General features: G+C 35.1%; 2 protein-coding genes and 1 long non-coding RNA gene across 3 annotated transcripts in view; 1 reads left to right on the top strand and 2 right to left on the bottom strand.

The window, feature by feature from the left end:
• Positions 1-22,935, bottom strand: part of LOC105215134 (Ig-like and fibronectin type-III domain-containing protein 1) — a 134,680-nt gene that overhangs the window by 102,806 nt on the left and 8,939 nt on the right. Inside the window, exon 2 of the mRNA XM_054228402.1 lies at positions 1,334-1,360. The gene's annotated coding sequence lies outside the window, so the exon portion shown is untranslated. The remainder of the gene's footprint in view (positions 1-1,333; positions 1,361-22,935) is intronic.
• The window catches only part of LOC105220458 (Ig-like and fibronectin type-III domain-containing protein 2), an 804,343-nt gene that overhangs the window by 772,580 nt on the left and 8,828 nt on the right, over positions 1-22,935 (bottom strand). The window contains exon 2 of the mRNA XM_054228403.1: positions 1,334-1,360. The gene's annotated coding sequence lies outside the window, so the exon portion shown is untranslated. The remainder of the gene's footprint in view (positions 1-1,333; positions 1,361-22,935) is intronic.
• Positions 15,652-21,730, top strand: LOC128921299 (uncharacterized). Its single transcript, XR_008470747.1, has 3 exons — positions 15,652-19,274; positions 19,404-19,895; positions 21,414-21,730. It is a non-coding gene; the product is annotated as an uncharacterized LOC128921299 (long non-coding RNA).

The raw sequence follows: 22,935 nt of genomic DNA, 5'->3' as shown, positions 1-22,935 counted from the left end.
TTAACTTTAACTTTAACTTTAACTTTAACTTTAACTTTAACTTTAACTTTAACTTTAACTTTAACTTTAACTTTAACTTTAACTTTAACTTTAACTTTAACTTTAACTTTAACTTTAACTTTAACTTTAACTTTAACTTTAACTTTAACTTTAACTTTAACTTTAACTTTAACTTTAACTTTAACTTTAACTTTAACTTTAACTTTAACTTTAACTTTAACTTTAACTTTAACTTTAACTTTAACTTTAACTTTAACTTTAACTTTAACTTTAACTTTAACTTTAACTTTAACTTTAACTTTAACTTTAACTTTAACTTTAACTTTAACTTTAACTTTAACTTTAACCACATCACAAATTTCACTTGTCTCAATTATCTTTCATTTTATTCAAATCGGTGAACTTTATTACTCTTTAATATCTTATTACTCTAAGCACAGCGCTCTAGCAATTGCAATTTTCTTTCTTTATTTTTTTGTTGTATCTACATATAATTCTACTCTCTTACAAATTAACGCTTGCAACCGTCGCCCTTGTACCTTCCTCTACATGCAATCTTCGTGCAACTTTCTTCTGATTCACTTATTTATTTATTTACTCACACGCTTGTACGACAAAATTTCCACAATGCATTTTTTGCGGCGCATTTTCCCAAGCAACTCATTACTTGACTTACTTGCACTTTGCTTTCATTCTTTTTTTAGCCATGTGAAAATAAAGATTGTGAATGCAATAATAATGCAAACGTTGCGAAGTGCAATGTCGTTGTAAAAATGTAACAATAACAACGAAAGATAGTAATAGATGTGTTAATTTGAAGATAAGAAGAATAATAATGAGAGCGAAATTAAATTAAGCTGTAGTTAAGTAGCAGAAAAGAGCGAAAAAATAAGAGCGAAAAGTGAGATTAAAAGATCAATCTAGGTTAATTAAAATCGTTAGTACTAAATTACTTCAAATAGTTTTTTTCATAAAATTATCTTTTACAACACGTTAGGATTTACAGGGCTTACTAAACCTATCTTTATAGGAACTTCTCTACTAAGCCCAGCAAAACCGTCTCGAAATTTTTTTTATACCCTCAAAATAGATTTTCGGAAAGTTCTTCGAAAATAACCCATCTCGTGGATTCCTAATATCATTAACGATCCGATAAAAGTTCCTAATATTATTGCAGAATACCATATCGAGGACAATAACCAACTGTATTTAAGTTCCACACAAATATTCTCAATACTATAGGCGACTAGTGATTATCACTACATCACCTTCAAACTTTAGAGCAAATAAAATATAACTAAATAACATAATTGAAATTTTGTGGCAGACTTACCCAAATCGCCGGTTCTATAGTCTGCGTCTGAAAAATAGAAAGAAGAAATAATTAATTATTGTTCCTCATACAAATTACTTTCTGATATTTCATTCGTTCAATAACATTAAACTGTACTTCTCAAACGTTTTATGTAATATTTTAGAACGTTTAAACTCAAATATCATTCTTCCAATTTCAAAATGCATATAATCACAAATAATTCAAAAAATACATATCTCGGGCGATCATTAAGGATCGATATTGATCCAGATGTTTCTCTGAAGTACCAAAATATATAATTTGATTTACAATAGGGGAGACCAGTATCCGAAACCATGCTGTGAAAGCAAAATATTGGATGGCCGTACCATTTAAATTAAAAATTAATATAATTGGGGTAGCAAGCCTTGGACAGCGAAGACTTCTGAAAAGTGAAACGCATTGTGCACCGAAGGGGGCTCTATTCATAAAGACTAATCCCACTCCTACACCCACTGTCCAGTAAGCGAAAGAAATGTATATCCCAAACTATTCTCTAATCCTATAGGGACTGTTCGCTGACGGTTTCAGGAATTTTATCTTATCGTAAACTTCAAAAAAGTCTGAAAATAATATTTACATCGGTTGCTTTGAAAGAGAAACCGCCCCTTAGTTCGAAAGAGCATGTTGTTGACATTTGATTCTCGAAGGAAAAACTTTCTAAGACTTCTAACGATGCGCATTTTAATCAAAGGTACAATGGAGATTTCTATAAAGCTAATTTTAAAACTATCGTATCTTAAGGAATTTTTTAGATTTCTTCTCAACTTTTGAAGAGAAGTCAATGTTGTTTTGAGCCATCTACTACTACCCGGAGCATATTGGAGCATAGCATTGAGACAACATCAATCCTTGAAGTTTATTAGGTGTTGTATGCTAACTGCTAACAAAATGTGACATTGGCATTTGAACCGTATGTTACTTATATGTTGCTTATTGGCTTTGGCTACCTCCTAATGGAGGTAGGATATTATTATATGAATTTATTTATCTATTTCATACTCGAATGGTTAGTCAATTTCTAACAATAGATATGATATTTACAAGTCAATAAAACAAGCAAATAATGAGCTCAATTTCAACAAAAAAAAATAAAAAATACAGCAAAACTCTCATAAAAACCGATAAACAGCGACAGCTTGTCTACCAGCCACACAGAAGCAACCGTAGCCATGCAGTCTATAAAAACTGTCAACCAAATCAATCACAAAAACCCAACCCAACCACACGCACAAAGATAAACACATTTAGACACCTCGTTTGACAACGGCTTCGAACAGCCGAAATAAAAAAGGTGGGAAAACAAAGAAAAAAAACGCGAAAGGTTTATCGGCGCAATCATCTGGCTAAGCAAGCAGAAAGGTAGCAAGGCAAACACAAACAGACAGATAGACAGACAACAGACACCTACGCAGTAAGCGTCAGGTGTTTTTCAAGTGGAGAAGTACATGAATGCTAGTAAAAAACCAGATCAAAGAGTGCTGCTGACATTCATAAGCCCAAAAAAAGACTGAGAAAAAATTAAGAAAGAGAAAAAAATTACAAAAAAAAAAATAAAAACAGAAAAAAAGAAAAACGTTAAAAGGTGTAACAACAAATCAAGTTAAAAATCAGCGAAAAATAAATCCACAAAAAGAGAGAGATGTGAATAAATAAATCAAAGTAAAAACTTGACGACGAAAATTCCTGAGGCGGAGTAACGCTGACGGCAAGCACGCACTCAATAATTTAAATACACAAACACACACAATTACGAGATAAGCACACAGAGATCTCTACCAACACAAACCAATCTTTACCCAAAACGCATCTATCATACCGAAAATGTGTCATGAATTATCGCTCGGTTGTATCGTCGGTTCCACGCGGCGTATGCGCAACGCATACGTAATTAATTTGCTTTGCGCTCTTTTTTCAATATATTTTCTTATGGTTTATTTGCCAAAACCGTAAACGAAAAATGGAAATCAAACATTTCGAGGCTCTTACTTATATGTACACTAGTTGTTGTCGTTGTTGTTAAGGTGTAAGCTGTCTCAGCTGACTCTTTGCTTACCTTGTAGGCCTATTTAAAGCGCACTTAATTTTTTACTTAAACGCTTTTATACGCCTTTTGAATTGCTTTGGCTTTGGTACGCGGTTTGTGCGTGTAAATGCTTAAATTATTCGAGTGCAAGGTGAGATTATTACGCTTGAACTTTATTTACTTATTCAATATTGGCAGAACGGGTTTTGGTTTGCGCTGGTGGAATTGTTGATAATGTCAATTATTTAAGAGAATAAAAAAGGAAAAATTGGGGTGGAAAATAAAAAGTGTTCAAAAACAAATAGTTTTTTTTTTCAAAAAAAAAAATTATAAAAAAAAGAAATTATAACAAAATACAACGAAAAAAATTAAAAAAAAAAAACAAGCAAATAAATAAATTTTAAAATAAATAAATAGTAAAAAAAAAATAAAAAATTAAAAATATGTAATAAATTAAGAAAAGTTAATTAAGATTAATTTTATTAATTAAGAAAAGTTAAAGTAAGCATTATTCAATTGAATTTATTTTTCAGACAAAATTAATATTTTTTTGCAGAATTTTTTAATTATCATAAAAAAAATAAAAAAACACGCCTGTTTTCCACAATTTAGACGGACAATTAAAGGCAAATTGCATTAAATTAAATTAAAATTCAATTACACAGCACTCAAGTGCATCTACATACACATACAAACAAACACATGTAAACAAACACGCTGTCAGATACTGTCATGATGTTTGGAAGGGCAGCGTGAAAATCCGCAAAGTCAGAAGGACAAAGCCACAATTAACTGCAGCATAAAAATCGCTTGCGTCAGAGTGGCGAAAAACCGCAATGATGTCAGCAAACAGTGAGAGTGGAGGGCGCACAGCTGGAGATGGTGTTTATAAAAGTTGTGTCACTGATAAATTAAATTGTTTAACCGCAAAGCGCGCGCCAATCTTACTGCTGTTACCACGGGAGCGCAAGCACTTCAAAGAAGGCGCAGAGGTAGTGAGCGTCTGAGGTTATTTCAGCGAAAATATGGAGCATGTGCACTTTGAAAACCACAAATAAGCTGCATTAGTGCAAATTAGTATAATTAAAATGGAACTAATTAGTGGGAAATAAAAAAAATATCTGAAACAGTATTTAGGGTCCGATTTGAGTCATAACCGAATTATATTATGTCAAAGAAATGAGAACTACATCCACAATTCCAATCTTTCTTTTTAAAAAACGAAAGGGTTGTCAAACCTATCCTCCGAAACTAGATAAGAATGTCGAGGAGACGAAACTTATATTTATGGCCATCAGAAATATGCAATTCCCACCCTTCATACCCTTATTCAGTACCTTCACATTTTAATTGTCAAGCTCAATTACAGTAAATTATTGTAAAATATAAAAATTCTGATCAGCTTTTATGTAAATATGCTGACACTTATTTTTTTATGGCAATAACTATTTAATATGCAAATCAGCTTTTATGAGTCGACACTTCGTGTTGCTCACTCAGCAACAAAAACAAGTACACTACTACTACAGAAGCATTCATGCGGTTATTGGTACGTAAATAGGCAAATGAATGCTAAATTGAATTAATAATGAAACAAGAAATCTTCATAACAATTGGGGAAATGGTATGGAAGAGGAATTGATTTATGATGATATATTTTAATTTATTTAATATATGGGGAGCATAATATTTATTTAAAATATGAAATAAAGTATTCGTTAAAAAATGCAGCCAATAGGTGGGGCTGTGGTCAAAATTTTTCTATAAAACATATTAACCAACCTATACAGGCCATATTTGGAATTTGTATTGACCACACGGCAATATTCCGACCATAACTAGAAGTGAATTGTCTAATACTCGTACACCGTTTATAACATTTATGATATTATGAGGGGTTTGACCCATCTTTGAAGAGTGACGAATCTAAAAAGTAACTGGTCTAAATGCAAGAAACTGGTATAATCTAATGTAAAGAAAAATGTGAATGAAATTGTACCTGTTTAATGAGGTATTCAGATAATATTTTTTATAGACTTCAGCTGAGTGAGTTTGTTGTTCCTATACTTATTTGTTCTGTCAAATAAGTACCCGGAAATTATCAAATTAAATGGATAAAAATATTGAACAAAGATTTTGTGTGAAATTTTGTATTTCAAACGAAATTTCTTGTGACAAAACGTTGGAAATGTTGGGAAAAACATTTGTTGATTAAAACCATGTCGAAAACTCAAGTTTACTCTCAAACAGAGTCATATAAAAATCGCAACGCACACAAAAGGTTGACTTGTTCATAATGACGCCGAAAACAAACTAAATGACACATAGCAATAAAAATTGACAGAATAGTGGCTGACAGTGGTGCCAAACTGGGAAAAAAATTTGTAATATTCTCAGCGGGAAAATTTAAAATAATAATTTCCGGGTAATTATTTGACTGAGTATACAGGTAAACATTTTAACAAGATAGCAGAGATAATATAACGAGCAAACCAATAAAGTATAAAAGCAAGAAACTGGTATAATATAATAGAGTGAGAATTGGAAGGAATTATAGTTCTATAACGAGGTATCTTATATTTAATTGGATGCTTTGTTTTGCTTCCAAAGGTTTTTTTTTGTTTTGAAAATAAACTAGAGCTTGAAACTAATGAGTAGAAAGATAACAGATGTACTTAGTATTACATATCTATTTAAGTTTATAGTACTACTTATTAGCACTTAATGGTTAAATAATATTAATAAATATTAAAGTTCTTTCTAATATGGCAGCATTAAGCTTGAAGGGCTTTAATGTGTAGTTATTTCAATAAGATCTTAAAATATCGGCCAAACTTAAAGCAGCTTACAAGACTGTCCAACACACTGCTATCCGCATGCACACAACCAACCTTTAACAATGCTTTACAAAATCTTAATAACGAAATTTCTGTATATTTAATGCCAACAATAGCATTAACAATTACAGCAGCAGCAAGGAAAAAATATGCAACAGCAACAAGCGAGCGCACGTGCAATGCATATTTAATAAAAAAGGCAAATGTAGTTATGCGGCAGCAGAGTTACTATACTTATATACAAGTATGTGGTGATGTAGTTATGTAACAGCATACATACATACATATATATGCAAGCGCGTAATAGCGTACATTTGTGTGGTTCTTCACAAAAACATTAGCTGCCTTTGTGCTGCTACTTTTGCATGCATTCAGTGAGACGCACTCGGCGTATACGTAACTTATAATGAGGCGACGCGACGATGGCTTCCTTCTACTTACTTGAGACATAAGTATGAGAGTCTGTTTGTATGCTTGTACATTAACGTTTTTTCCTTGCATTTTACATTGCCTTTAGCGCACAGCTGACGCCACAAGACTGTAAGGACTGCTGCTGCAAATGAACACTGTAAGCGTATTAATTAAATATTACGCATACGCACTGTTGCACGCCAGCAAATAAAGTAAGAATAAGAGAGATGAAGAGCTAGCTGGTGCTGGTGCTGGAAGTTTTTTATGAAGATTTATATGCGACAGACGTGTGCGCGCACAATAGACTGGCGCTTCAAAAGCTTTGAGAGAGGCGCAGCTGATGCCAAGTGCTGCTCCTCCTCTACATCCAGTTGCGCGCACGTTCGTTACACTCCTTTGTACACGCAAAACACGTACACGGAATATACTAAATTTAACTGATAGTGTAGTTAGGTAGCTGGAGCGCACAGAGCAGATGCCCGCGCAGCAGCCACACCGCTTTGCCAAAAGTTATTGCAAATTACAGTGGGTTGGCGTGAGTAATTGGCAGATGAAGGCGAGTGGGCGCCGATTGGTGAGTGGGCGCGCCAATATTTATCTAGTAACTAGTACACATATACGAGGGCTGCTATATATATTTCTGGATTAGGCAACACTAAGTGTTGCCAGGTGCAAACTGACATTTCCATTAGAAAGTTTGACATTTTTTAGCATAACATCACTCAGAACGTTTTGTCATTTAATCGTGAATTGTTTTATTTACAAGGAATTAAAAAAATCATCTCGGCCAAAAAATGGAATTAACTCGTGAAGATTTTCGTGCGATCATTTTTCACAACTTTCGTCGTGGATTATCGCGACAAGAGTGCATCGATGAACTAAAATCTTTGTATGGCTATGAAGCACCATCCTATAGCACTGTGTAAAACTGGTACAACGAATTCAATCGTGGCCGACGCTCGCTCGAAGACGAATGCCGTGAAGGTCGTCCAAAAACAGCCGTTGTGCCAGAAAACATCGATGCCGTACGTGAACTGATAATGCAAGACCGTCATGTAACATACCTTCAGATAGAGGCATGCCTATGCATTTCTCCCACCAGCATACATTCGATATTGCATGAACACCTGACCGTAAAGAAGGTTTATTCTCGTTGGATCCCGCACAATTTGACAATCGCTCAAAAAAAGGCTCAAAAAAGTACTTCGAAAATTGGTTTGAGCGCATGCAAAAGTGTATAAATCTTAATGGAGAATATTTTGAAAAACAATAAAACCATTTTCGTTGATAAATATTCCTATTTTCATTATTAGGCCAGAAATATATATAGCAGCCCTCGTAGTCCTATGTGAGCGCATAAAAGTTATCCTAAAAGATGCTTCCTGGTCATTTCAATGCTTGTTGCGTAGCCAATTAAAATGCACAAGACGTTTTGCGAAGGAGCGCTACTGCTGCAGCAGCTGTAACTGACCGTGGCTATGTGCAGATCGAAAATTAAAAATATAATGGGTGGGTTGTTGTGAATTAGCAGTGAGTGCAAATAAAATGCGCAAAACTAAATGCAAAAGTTTGTGTGCGCAATGATAGCAAGTATAAGCATAGTGAGGAGCAGCAAGTAAACCGCAAGCGTAAAAATTTTAATATTTGTAAAGCAAAGACAAAGCTAAAGTTTGCGAGCAATGGGGAATGACGAAAGCGGATGGTATGAAAAAAAATGCTGAGAAAAGTGTTCACGCAAGTATGCGGTTGGAATGCAAGGGAGAATTTTAAAAAGAACCCTGTAGGAAATTCAAAATTTGATTAAATATTTTTTTTAAGAAAATGATGGATCGATTTACGTATTGTGCCAAACAGTTGCAAATTATCTATAAAGCTCAAGGAAGCCGGGTATCTGGACGGTGCCGTGTATAAATCTTCTGAAATCCTTTGTAAATCCGACTTCTATCCTAATAATCTAGACGTCGCCGATCCTATCGATCGATAATTCCTTTTCGGCGTTCATACATGCAAGGAGATATGGTTCTATGCTCAGCGAATAGATGTGTGAGGAGTCTTCTGTCGGGAGCTCTCCATATACTCAAACGGAATCGCTGGAAACTGTAAAGCCGAAAAGCTTTCAAAGAATGGATCTCTCACCCAATATTATCTGCCTGATAATGAGTCAGAGCTCCGTAGTTCTCTTCTCGGTCTAACAAGACAAAGCCCTTCATATATATATAGATATAGATATATATTCATTCCTGGAATGTTTTTCGCATCAAAAGGTTCCGGTATTTTATTATCCAAGGATCAGCTCCGAAACCTAAACTAACCCAACGTTGGTAATCAACTAGCTCGACTTGATAACTACCTAGGATAATTTCAGTGGGTGCAAAGAGAAGGTGTTCTATTGAGAACTCAGAACCTTAAGACAACTATCACACAAGCCATTAACAAGTAAGAATTAGAAACCTCATTATTTGTAAGTCTGAGCTCTTCACTAGAACGTTCGAAAGAGATCTGAGAACGAAAAATGCAAAATTTTAAGATTGGATGCGAGGATCTCAATGTTGACCGGCTTAAGCTGCGGTACTATAAAGTAGAAAAAATTAGATAATTTTAGGTCAAAGAGATCTTGAATAAGTAACGCTGACTAATTTTTTAACTCATTAAACAGCAGTTAAGAACTAAAAATAATTTTCCAACAGACCTGCTACATTATGCCTGCATTTATACGCCCCTCGAGAGTATATGCACCAGTCCGAGTCGTTGGAAACCATTACGTAAATACTCGTAGCATTCAAATGCAAGACGCGGGATGCAACACTGCTGCTTACTTCACACTTAAGCCTTTCAACGCCTTTGGAAATTGCAGCGCCTGCAATGTGCTGACAATGCAAAATTTTTGCCAAACACTGTGACCAGACGTAATAACAATAACAATGGTGAAAGGCAATACCAATAACCACAAATGCAATGACAATACTTGAGCGCATTTAAATAAGCGAGAAGCCATAAGAAATTTAAGGAGAAACTGGCAAATACGTGAGGCATAGCAAGAAAAAGAACTTAAAGCAACAGTAACAGCAGAAGAAATAGCAACGGATATAAGTATATTAATAAATACCGAAATAGCAGTAAACATTAGCACAATAGTAAGCGGCGTCACAACTAAAGGGAGCTAAGAATAGCGCTAGTTAAGACAACAAGGGAGGCTTATAATACAACAGTTGGAATGTGGGGCACACTACTACAAACCGTTATTCAAGTCTTAAAGAGATTAAATGTGTAATACGAGAGGCGATGCGTTGTCTACTTCGTGAATACACGGTTATGAAGAGATTAAGTCCTATGTGGAACGGTTTTCATTATTAATTGATGATGATGCAATCTCGAGTCCGCGAATTCAGAAACATGTAAAGTCTAGCTTCTTATTTTGAAAATGGAATTCACGCAGTTAGACCGAGGGAAAGTCGAACCAGTGGATTAGACCTGTTGAAATTGTTCCGAAGTAGGCAAAAGCTATACTATCAGTGAAAAAGCGCACAACTTGCTGCAGAATTTTAAATACCAGAAACGATGACCACAAAAAAGTGTTTTTTTTTTTCAACTTGACATCGCACCAAATTCTGACCTACATTTACGTATTATCTAATTGGGATACGAACACATGTACCGACCACCGTATTACCCAGATTTCGTCTAATAAGACAGTCGAATGATGAGGTTATGGCCACCACCTAGGCATATTTTTAAGACATCCAGAGCAACACGTCCTATATAAGGGGGGCATTCAGCCAGTTTCTGAACTTAGGTCGAAAGCAAATACAATAGATTCATATGCTAGCCCACCAACTTCGCGCAAATATTTCCAGTTTACAATATGGATCCAGTGCCGTTGGTCTAATGACGCTTGAGGTGGTCTTCAGTGGTCTTCGTCTTTGAAAAGGAAAATACAAAATTCAGTTCAAAATATTTAAGCAGTGATAAAGAGAGCCAGGAGCTAGAGGATTGTCCAGAGAAAGTGTTAAAAGAAAGACTTATTTCTCCTTTGAACTAAAGGAAACCCTAACGGACGGGCGGATCGTAAGCTTTCTAGAAATATCCAACTTCTTCTCTTTTTTGGACACTCATAATCATAAGCGCAGTCCTCACAATTTTTTAAGAAATCTCCTTTAATTCGAATAGTTTGTCACGTCGCAAACTCACTTTCACTTGGCCTTGCAACAAAACCACATCAAAACTGCAGTACATAAACACCAGCAGCGAAAATGAAGAAAAAATCGTTAAAATAAAGGAGATGGTATGGAATTTGAAGTTGAAGCAAAATTACCGCAATCGCAGCAGTCACTGCAGTCACTAGAGACGCAAAAACACATTATTTGCAGCATACTTAAGGCGACCTAAACATGTTGCAAGCAACACCCCAAACACGGCACAAATTATTTATATTACTGCGTACACAACTCGAACACAAACATATATGAAAATGCATACAAAAACAGCCGTGTTGCATGCCACATGCATGTGCATACGCTAGAGGTTGCCATTGTGGCAATATGGAGTAAATAAATTGTCGCCTTCGCAAACGCGAGCGAGTGCCACGTTGCAAGATTGTTGTGTCAAAAACAGCAACAACAAGAAATACAAAAATTACAATAACAGCAAACACAACAACTTGCAACTACAAAGTCACTACTACTTGGTTGTTGTTGTTATAGTTGTTTCTGCAGTTGTAGTAGTAGTTGTTGTTGTTGTTGTTATTATTATTCAAGTGTGACACAGTTGTACCACCATTAGAGCGCATTTTTCTTATGTCTTCACCGGCAACACATATGTATATTGACTGCCTGCCTGCCTCCCACTGCAACATGGCGCATACATTTTGCTCCTTGGAGTGCAACTTTTCATTGCGTGTTTTGTTGTTGTTTTTTCTTGTTGCGACTACTTTTACTCCACAATTTTCTTTGTGCCCATTTTTTGATCTTGCTACACTCACTTGCTTTCTAACCGCTACACTTGCAACTGTCAATTGCAATAGCAACAACAGCACCAGTACTCTCAAGCAACCGTATCGCCGGCCTACATTTGCTATGCTTTAGCCCTTCATTTATTGCCGAGCGTGGCGTGTCCTATATTTCTCGAAGACCGTAAACACAAGCTAACACTCAGGCGCGCTGGTATGGATGTGTGTGTGCGAGGACAAAAGCCATGTTGCATGCACTCATATATACACTCGTATATGCATTTGAGGAGTTATGTTGGTGTGCATATCGTATTATGCAATTACAATTATAACAACAACTGCAACAACATTGCATACTCCATACTCCCACAGGATGATTATAAATTATGATAAATATACTCATATGAGATTTATTTTACTAAAAATGTCTGACTATTTATAGAAAAAATAGATTAAAGAATATTTTCGGAATGGGGATTAAAACTCAATGAAAGCAGAGTTAATATGGATTCAATAAACAATACATTTAAATATATCCGAACTATAAATAATACCCAAAAAGCTTTAGCCGAACTGTCTTAAATTCCGTTATACCAGTTTTAATCAGCTCAATTAAGTGTTAATTTAATCATAGGATTTGCTGTTCAAGCGTACTTCACTCAATTAAGATTTTAATGAACATGTTAACTGACAATTTAGCTTTAAAATTAATTGAGGCAATTAAGACGTAAATTGAGTGATTCAAATGAGTATATTTTACCTTCAAATGACAATATTTCACCATAGTCTATGATTAAAATGGCTAAAAAATAAACTTCGAATAACATTTTATTATTTTATAAGATAAATTATGAACTTTACCTGGCAATATATGATAGAAATTCATATTAATACATGAACAAATTTAATAATAAGGATATCATGCAGAAACTTAATTGAAACAATATACTTAGATAGACTTTTAAATTAGTAAATTATTGTTTAAAAATAATTGTTTAAGCAAAATTCAATTGTTTAAGCAAAATTCAAAACTCAATAAGAATGCTTTAAGGAAAATATTATTATTAAATTTAGAGAAATAAACTAAGATAATCAAATAATAATTTATTAAATATTTTATTAAATATTTTTCCTTTCATTTAATGAACCTTAAATGACTCCATTAGAGATCTTTTAGTGAATTAATTGACTCAATCAGAAACTTTCCACTAAATTATTTAAAACAAATATTTTTTTTCTATATTTGTGATATAATAATTTACAAATGAATTGTCCCCAAAGTTGTGTAGAAGTGAATGTAAATAACTACTTGAATTCAATTTACAGTTATGATATATTCAATTTAAATATATTTAAGTATATTAAATTTAATTTTGTGAGATCATTAAATTACATGGTGTTATTTAATCGAATTGATTAAAATGAACTTAACCTTAAAAAATATGCATACAACATTAGTTTAAATTGCACTAATATGAGATTATTAATATCTGAGTATGAATAATAGCTTAAATATAAAAATTACTGTCAAAATTGGTCCGCTTAGGCGTTCTTACTTCTCAGAGACTATTAATTCTCAGAATATTTAGCACAGCTACGTAAGAAAGTAGGAAAAATAAAACTACATTATGCAAAGCATAATTTTTTCGCAATATGGCAGCACTGGCGACCCCTCTCACTTTAATTTATGTGTATTTAAAAACTAACCACAAATGTGCTTTAAAGAATTATATAAAAGAGTTATAAAAATACAATAAACTAACAGCTTAAGTGGCGCACACAAACATAAAACAAAGTTTGAGTGTGTGTGTGTGACATGTGAATGGCAGCAAAAGCATAAGTGGCAGCGCAATATCGAACTAGTTGCAACGACAATCACAATATACTTTTTATACTGTCAACGCGTATAAGTTCTCAACTTGCAGCTGCCACATGCCACAGAACAGATTGCGGTAGCGCATCGTCCCTCAGCCATACTCTACACTCACCCCTTGGACCTGCGCATTTGGGTCTCAAGCGGCATTGCGGCAAGTTGCAATGCCACAGACAATCGCCTTTAAAATTTGTATGCGAATATTAATAGGAAACACGCTGGAAAAGAGTGTTAAGCAACAACAATAACATTTTGCCTCACACGGTTGTTGCACTCATCCTACTCTCGACTTCTGTGACAAATTTGCTGCAAAAATCACAACAACCACAAATTTTGAGAATGCAATTTGGCAACCGAAAAAAATGGAGAAAACAAGGACCGCCCCGAAAAAAGCAATAACAACCCCATGACAACAAAAACAAAGCCAAAGAAATTACGAAAAATGTTGCATGAAATTGGAGCAACGACAGCAGCAGCAAGCACATTAACAACGGCAACGGTTGTGACAGCGACAGCCTTGCAATTGCAGTGACTTTAATGTTGTTGCAACAAGCAGCACACAACAAAGGAGGCAGGAGGCAGCTGCAATAATGGCGTGGCAACACCAAATGGAACGGCAATAAAATGAAGTTGCATTATGTTGTCGCTTCCGTTTAGCGTTTTTAATGGCAGCGATGGCGTCGCGAAGAATTGATTGCGTGCAGCAGCAGTAGCCATGTGGCGAGTGGAGAAGAAAACCAAGAAATATAATAACAAGTGAGAAATAGCGACAAATTCAAAATAAAATGCAAACGAGTTCAAACACAAAAATGTACAGAGCGTAGAATTTTTGTTCCAGAAAACATAAAAACAAATATATAATTTGTAATTCTATCACTTTGCGGCAAGCAGTCAGCCAACAAATTTGCATTTGCGGCATAAAAAGGCCAGACGCGCCAAAACTGCTGCATACCACTAGGCGTTGATGCGTATTTTAAAAAAGTTGATTGCCTGCTTTTAGGCGCGTCACACTGTGTTTAACACTAGAAGCACATTTTATTGTCTGCAGCTGTTTTTTACTCCTTTTTTGAAAGCTTTATTTTGTTTTTTGCACTAAAACTTTACTATTTACTATAAACTATTTTGTAGTCTACATTTAAGCGCACCACGCTATAGTTTTCGTCAAAATTTTCTATGTTGGTTTTAATTTTTCATTTTCTAACTATTCCACGTTTTTTTATGTTTTTCTTAGAGCTTTATTTTATTCACACTTTCTCTTTATATTTAATTTCTCATTGTTTGGCTTCCGGCGTCGCCACTTATAGCGGAAACAACAAATGGCGCCAATCATTGGACATTTATTGTTTGTTTATATTCTTAAAATATTTTATTTTATTTTTAGAACTGTCGTAAAAGGGTGTAATAAAACAGAAGTTAAATGGATTTTAAAGCGGCGTTAATTGACGGCGTTTGCTTGACAATGACCATCTAACAGTACCTCTCTGACGGCAGTGAAGAGACAATAGTCATCTGTGAGCAGTGAACTAACTTCAGCAACTTGACTCGGGGATCCATCTGTCAGACAGCGTTATGTGATAGTAGCCAGCCGATAGACAGCAGTAATCTGACAAGTAACTAGCAGCAACCGTCTGACAACAGCAATTTACAGACTGCCATCTGACAGAAACTCTTTGACAGCAATCGTCTCACGATAGTCATCTGTCAGCAGTCATCTAATTATAATTATCTGACAGACATCTTACAAGAGACATCCAATTACGATCCAATTTTCAACATCCGATAGCTAGTTGTAATCTGACAGCTTTGTAGCTGAAAGTAACTGACTGACAGCAGTCGTCTGACACCATCTGACATATGACAGGAGCCAAATATGGCTTAAATATCTATATGTATGTTAATAAGAGAGATATTGCAATAAATTTCACTACGAACATTTCATTTTGCTTTGGCTTGCTTAAATGCCAAAAATTAGTGTTATTGATCGCTGTCCTCCAATTTTTCATTATTTCGCATTAAAACTAGGTCACACTAGGTTTAAAAAATAGATCAACCGATAACGTAAATATTTATGTATATGTAATGAGACACAGTTTGTTAAAATAGAACGGCAGCTGACGGTGAACTGCTGTCAGTCTATTTAAATGACAAACAGCGCACCGAAAACGCCTAGTTAAGCTAAAATATTTTTTCTACCTTCTATAGTTGATGCTGTCATTTAACCATGTAATATACCAGAAGCTATGCCTACATCATACTACTGACACTTTAGTCCTTTCTACACCCCACCCTTTGGTATGATTTTGAGTGCAAGGCGAGAGCGAGCCCACCAAAAGTCCTCCACACGAAAACCTTCATTAAAGCCGCAAAAGCGTCAAACAATTTTTTGCCATTATAGTTTGTAAGAGCAAATTTCAGCACACATACATTGAATGAATGTGTACGGTCCGTGTGAAGAACATCAAGAATTAAAATGAAAATATATCACAAAAAAGTTGGTAAAACAAAACATTGACATCCCAAACATTAAACGCCACTAACATGAGGAATGACAAGCGCTATGGCAGTCGGCCCACTTAAACACACTTGTAATTTATTTGTGTATGCACATATTTAAGTAGTCAAAGCCAGGCAAGCGAATGCAAGTGTGTGTTTGTCGGTGTGCCATGAAAAGTGGCGCGTTTAAAGCCGCTCGCTCACTGGTCTGTTATCCTGTCGGCCTTTCGTTTGTCAGGCCGTCGCTTGTCGCCTGTCGCGCCTGCCACTACTTCTCACATTTTACACAACCGAAAAAATCACAAAAAGCTGAATGACATATATAAACATTCATGTATATACGTATGTATGTACGTATGTGTGTGACTGTAAATATTGTAAAGTGTCAAACAGGATGCACAGTGGCTCGCCTGTGCTGCCAGCCGCCACGAGTAGTGTGTGCGAACGATGCTGGCCAAAACCCGCAAACACTGAGTATACGTATATGTAGCAGTACTGTAGTCATTGAACTGTCGCTCTGGCGATGTGGAAGAGGGGAGGTTTTAAAAATGGGAGCACTTTATTATTATTAAAGTGCCGCCTAATTAATTTTGCTATAATAAAAAATGATTTATAGCTGGAAGCATTTATATTTCAAAAATCCTGGGACCTGGGATATAACCTTTAACCTCTTACAAATCCAATCGTAAAATTACAAATCTAATCTTAATTGTGATGTTCAAGAATATTATACCTCCGAAATCTGAAATCCGAAATGAAAACTTCAGGAATCCTGTTTAACAGAAAACCTCCTGAAAGCTTTATGTCACGAAACGCAAGTTATAACATCAAGCTTCAAAGTATACTCCTCGAAGTAATTATTTCTACTTCCTGATATCTGATGAAACTCTTAATCTTCAGCTTACTCTATGAAGAATCCTTAATGAAGAACTGGATATGGAAAACAATAAAATGTTTAGTTATGTCTGCTGGCCATAATCCGACAAAGTGATAATGGCCTCGACAAGTCTAGGTCTCTAAGCTAAAATAGTCTTTGCGAAGCTCCAGAGATGGAAAAAGTAGATGGATCATGAGACGCCCAGAACACTTAACAAAGCTATTTTGTCGACAGGGGGATGATTGAGTCGGAGCAGATATTTCCTTCAGACTTTTTAAATGGCGGTCTACCTAATGGTTTAGTGAATACCAAGTAAGTGGGCGCAAATGAGGACGTGTATATCAACTTCATACCAATCCAAAATATACCGAATACCAAAAAAGAGATAGTTAGATGGTTTTTTCTTTAACTTTTAGCGAAACACTTGGCGGTTTTTTTAGGATTAAACTTTTTGTAATAGAAATTATACCATGTTCTTGAGATCAGAGTAATATAAAGAGCGAGCGTAGCTGTTCCACATAAAATAGATCGTACTAAGACCGACCGCTTGAGCTACAGAACGGAATACACTCGAAGTTAAAGGACTATTCAACAGTTACTATTTATTAGTGTGAGACCGATTTCTAATTTTTTGCATCGCGATGCCAAAACAGGTGATCGAATTCTAATAACAAGTAGATAGCAGATACCGTAGACCACAGATTAACCACATAACTCAGTAGATTATTGTTTTTAAAATCGATAGAAGACGCCAGAAGAGTAAACAGCATGCATTTCAATTCTTAAAAGTAAAGAGGAAAGTTATAGATATTATATTTAGTCTGTCCTCATTACGACGAGATGTAAAATAAACTATCATCCGACTTTTATTTTATATCTAGCCTCAGTAAAGACCATTTTGTAAGTCATTTAATATTAATATCAGCCATAAAACAGCACAAGTATATACAATGCATTTATACCCAATTTGTCATGTCCAGCATGCCTCTAGGCATAAACTCACACCAAAAGATAAAATATATATAAGTTTACGTGGTCATTTGTTTGCAGGGCCATAAAAAAAACGACACTAAAAAATTAAAAATATGAAAGAAGAGGAAAAATAAATATTTAAAATTACAACAAAAGCAATCCTATGGATAGTGCAACCACAGCAATGAACACAATATAACATATAAAGAGAAAGAAGTATGCCGCACCAGCGTTTTACCCCGAGCAAAGTAGAACTGAGCCACCATTCCGTTCCGTTGTTGGTCCAACAACATACAACATTCAACATCGCGCATCGAGCAATAACCCGCTATTGTACTTCAGAGCTCGCATACTAAAGAGTCGCTGATGCAGACAGCCTGTCGGCATATTATGCTGTCAATCTTATTTTCATTATTTTTATGGCCGTGTTGTGGCACAAAAAACCAGAAATGAACACAAAAACAAAAAAAAGACAAGAACAACTATAAACCCGCCAAAGTATGGATCAGTGAGTTTTCAGTGTTGTTGTTTCAAAATGTCGCTGAAATATTTCAGCTGAGCGATGGTTTCGGGAAATTGGTGAATATGTGCATAAATCTGTAGGAAACTTGTGTCTATGTATATGTGCATGAATTTTTTAACGGCGAATGAAATAAGTGCCGCGAATGGTGAATCATAACAACAAAAGCAGATGTAATAGTAAGCAAATACAAAGAATTAAATACATTTGTATAAAATCATTGGCCAAACAAGTCCGACTCAGTCTGGTGAGGTTGATGAGGTTAAAATAACAGACAGACAGAAACTACACCAAAACCAAGTTGGACCAATCATTCTAAAGGGGAAGGGAGAGCCACCCCAAATGAATTTGAACAATTCGTCGGGTAATAAGAATATGAGCGACCAATTTTTGAGCCTGCAGCAAAACCGCCTTTATTAATCCTCAATAACACCTCGACGAAAAGAAAAATTAAACGACGTGAACCGTTATTTGCATCTACCAACTTTTTGTAGTTCTCTAGCTCCAAACTGTATGATAGGTCGTTGCTTCACTGGCAAAGAACCGTTTGTTAGCAGTAGAATAAATAGATGTAGAAAGAACAGGGGGGTTGGAAAAAGTGAGACGGTGAAAGCTCGTTTGTTCTTTTCTAACACATCGACTACGACAGATTCCTCTAGGCCGTACAGCTATCTTAAAGTAATATTTCGGTGACGCTTTAAGACTGATATTAGGCAGTTAGGACTGAGGATCTTTAACTTCGAAGATTAACACACGGTGTAAGGCCTTTCGGACACATGTCATGCCCTCAATCTCTCTGTACTCTATTGTCAACGGATTCCATCTTCAAGATGTCAGGAAATCTAATACAGAACTGATCTTCAGGATACCTCAGAAGGCCTTTCATCCCATGACTTCGTTGATGAAACCCTTGGACGATAATAAATCAATCTTACTCAGTAGTGCAATCACGGAAGTGAACTTCAGGTATGGGCATATTTGAGATTCTTGAAAGCCTCTTGAAGGCCTATATAATTCAAAAATAAACCACTTTGTATTTAAACGATTTCAAACCACAGTACATTTTTGACACTCTCTCCTCTCTTTATTCAACAGTAACAGTACACGATGCACTGCTAGTCAATGATGGTGTTGCATGCAACAGCAAGTTACAACGCCTCTGATGACAAAAGAGAAATTGCATGAGGACATATTAAAAAATAAATTCACAGTCAACACACACATGCGCAATTGCATATGAATGGAGGCAAACGAGTCGGCGACAGACCACCGAAAAAAAAGGTGGCGACAATATGTGGCACATTCTCATGTGTAGGAATTTAATATCTGTGTTTGTATGTATGTGTATATGAAGATAACTCGACAATGGAATGCATACAAAGACGAACACATATTCATGCACTGCCGCGTTTTTTCAATGGTGGACATATGAGAGAACCGCATGGCATACAAAAGTCAACTTTTTCTATGTTTCTGTGTTTTAATCTGTGTGTTTGTATGCGGTTAACGAAGTAGCAGCACTTAAATAAATTAAAAGAATTACATTTTTTTCTCAAATATTTTAAGCACTCAAATGTGGAGAGTAAGGTAATTCAAATAAAAAAATTAGTTTACAAATAAATAATTAATTTTAATCTCACATGTCATAGAGACGTGAATATGGTGATGCTAGATTTCCATGATATAAATTCTATTCTAAATATTTGTATTTATTTCACCAAAAATTATATTTCTATTGCATTAAAAATGTATGACCGAATTTAAAATTAAAAAAAAAAAAAGTTCAGGGTTGCCAACGTCAAAAAATTATAATGCCAGATTTCTATAATAAAATTAAAGCACATTTAATTTAAAAATCTAAAACTAAAGCCAACGCGAAAAAAATAATATTGCCAGATTTCTACAGTATCTATTTTTTCTATATTACTTACAAATATAGAAAATTACCTACATTGTATAGAAAATAAGAAATATGATACAATTTATAATAAAAATATTAGGGTTGCCACCAGAGAACTGCAAAAATCACTATTTTCTTGATTTACTCATACGCGAACTTTTTCATTCAACTCAACTCACTGAAAAAAAACAGAGTAATGAGTAAAAATTAACTCAATTTGCCGTACACATCATTCTTTGGATTTTGAGTCCTCGGTTCAAAATTTCTCACTCAATTCAACTCACTGAACAAAAGTCAGCGTTCAATAAAATGAGCCTGTGTTGACGAAAGCATCATTCGGTTCAATTTGAGTTGATCGATTATGAGTAAACAATTAGCGACAAGACGACACGATGTGAGCGTTACGACTGCATGTACCGTAACAATTTCTATGCAGTTGTTGTTGTAGCTTGCCTTGTTCTTCTTCTCACATTTCATCTGTGCAGAAAAAGTGCCGCTTGCTGCGCGCATGAGTAAAATCATACTAGTTAATTTTTGCGAGTTGAGTGTTGTTCTTGTTCAAAACAATGAATGTTGAACCGAATGAGCAAGCGCCCGAAATCATTATATTGAACACGAGCCGAACAAACTCGGAGTGAAACAAAAAATCGCACACACACGAGTGAATTTAAAATCAACAACGAAAATGTGAGCTCAGGCAAGTTTGATCGGCTGATCCGAACACTGTGATTATTCGGCTGTTGAGCGCGTACGAATGTTTTTCATTCAGCAAATGCCGTTCTCTGGTTGCCACCTTGGCGAAAAATTTGATTAAGATGCTCTATTCTTCCTAAAAATTGATCAGGGTGACGAGTAGAGTTGAAATCCTGCAACTTGAGTAAAAATTTAAATATGCGAACCTCAGAGTTTTGAGTAAATTTTTTATCGAAAATATAGGTAATCCTCTCAGATATTTTGAAGAAATTCAGAGGGAATATCAAGAGAGGTCACGTTCTTGTTCACATGATTTTTTTCCATACAAAGGAAACCTCGCCTTACTCTGGGACCAAACATAATATGTACTCTCCAACATCAGAATGTATTCATCCGTCGTCTTCGTGTTATTTTTGACAATTCTCGCTATTCTTTATCTAATATGCTTGCAACTACTCTAATTGTTTTATGAGAACAATAATGTTAACTTGTTGTCTTTGCCAACTCTTCAGGTTTCCTAAAAATGCATAAAAGCATGCAAGCTACTAATTATTAGACATCAGGGAAGAAAGGTATAGAATTTCAAGCAAACCACAGAAAAAACTTTGAAATAACCGTAAAAAGCAAAGCAAAAATCTTTTGTCAAATAATCTGTAGTGCGAGAAGAGCTCAGCTCAGATAATTACAAAAGAGAATTTGCTGTCATCCAAACTAAGTACATCACTTATGTATGTTCGTCAGTAAAAATACTTAAAGCAAACATTTGAGAATAACAATGGAAAGAGTGTAACGTATGTAGTTATGTACATACATATTCCTTAAAGCTTATAATATGTAAAGTGATGGAACCCACGAGTACAAAAAAAAATTACTAACCCCCAAAAAAAAGAATATAAAAGGTAGATACATAATAACGGCACGCACAATGAGTGAAGTCAAGTGTGGACCGAAGAAGAACTAAAAACTGACAATCATGTGTCCGGCTAATATTGAACGCACATGCAACGCAAGCACTTACCAAAAGCCACAGAATGACACAGAGAGATGAAGAGGAAAATAAAGAGAGAACAAATCAGTGATTGCAAGATAAAACTCAGTGCATACACACACATACTATTTCACTTATATATGTGCGTAGATGAACAAGTATTGACGGTTAATTAACTTTTGCTGATGCATCAACCAAAGTGCCTCCGCCTTTGACTTGTTCGCCCACCTTTTGGTAAATGTCGAGCAATATTTTTTGGAATATACATATGAGGATCTTCCTTGTAGAAGGAAGACAAAAGTGTTAACCAACAAATAGTCAGTGTAAGAGATTGAAGAACTGCAAGTTGAGCTCGCAGTTGAGAGAAAAAAATAAATATTTGCCAATCACAAAGAAAATTGAAGGCAAGTGATTGCCACAACAGCAGCAGCGGCAGCAGAAGAGGACTGTTTTGACAGCCCTGTTAAAGTTCTGTTTTTTTTTTTTTTTGAAGTTATACTTCTTATACGACTTCGGAAAAGTTTGCGATAATTGTTTATTTGAGCAATTCTTGTTTTTGTAGAACAATGTTTAAATTTTTGGTTTGTGACATATTCACATGTGTACGCATATGTGTGTTTGTATGCTTGTGCATTATTTGTTTTTCTTTCGTTTCTGTTTCATTTGTGCGAATTCTCAACTATTTTGTGTGACTTTTGGTTGAAAAACTCTGCGTTGGCCGTTGAAAAGTTAAGACTACACTGGCATTCCTCAGAGAGAAATTTTCATTTGATCAATGGAAGAAATGATCCTACGACAAAAGGAGGTACGACTATTGATGCGGTATTCGCGAGAAATATAGATAAAATATGTAGATGTAAGACATTTCATATCGTATTTTAGTTATCATAATCCAATTGTAAATATTATTGATATCAATCCGTCAGAATCCAGAAATGATAATTGATTTGGACTTTACTTAATAAAATGTGCATAATAAATTTATAAAATGTGAATTTAAGAAAGTGTTGGTCACTCCGCCATATTTTTATCCTTTCCCTCTCGCT

This window comes from Zeugodacus cucurbitae, chromosome 4, assembly GCF_028554725.1.
Source record: "Zeugodacus cucurbitae isolate PBARC_wt_2022May chromosome 4, idZeuCucr1.2, whole genome shotgun sequence".
Lineage (NCBI taxonomy): Eukaryota > Metazoa > Arthropoda > Insecta > Diptera > Tephritidae > Zeugodacus > Zeugodacus cucurbitae.
This window is presented reverse-complemented; position numbering and strand designations above follow the sequence as displayed.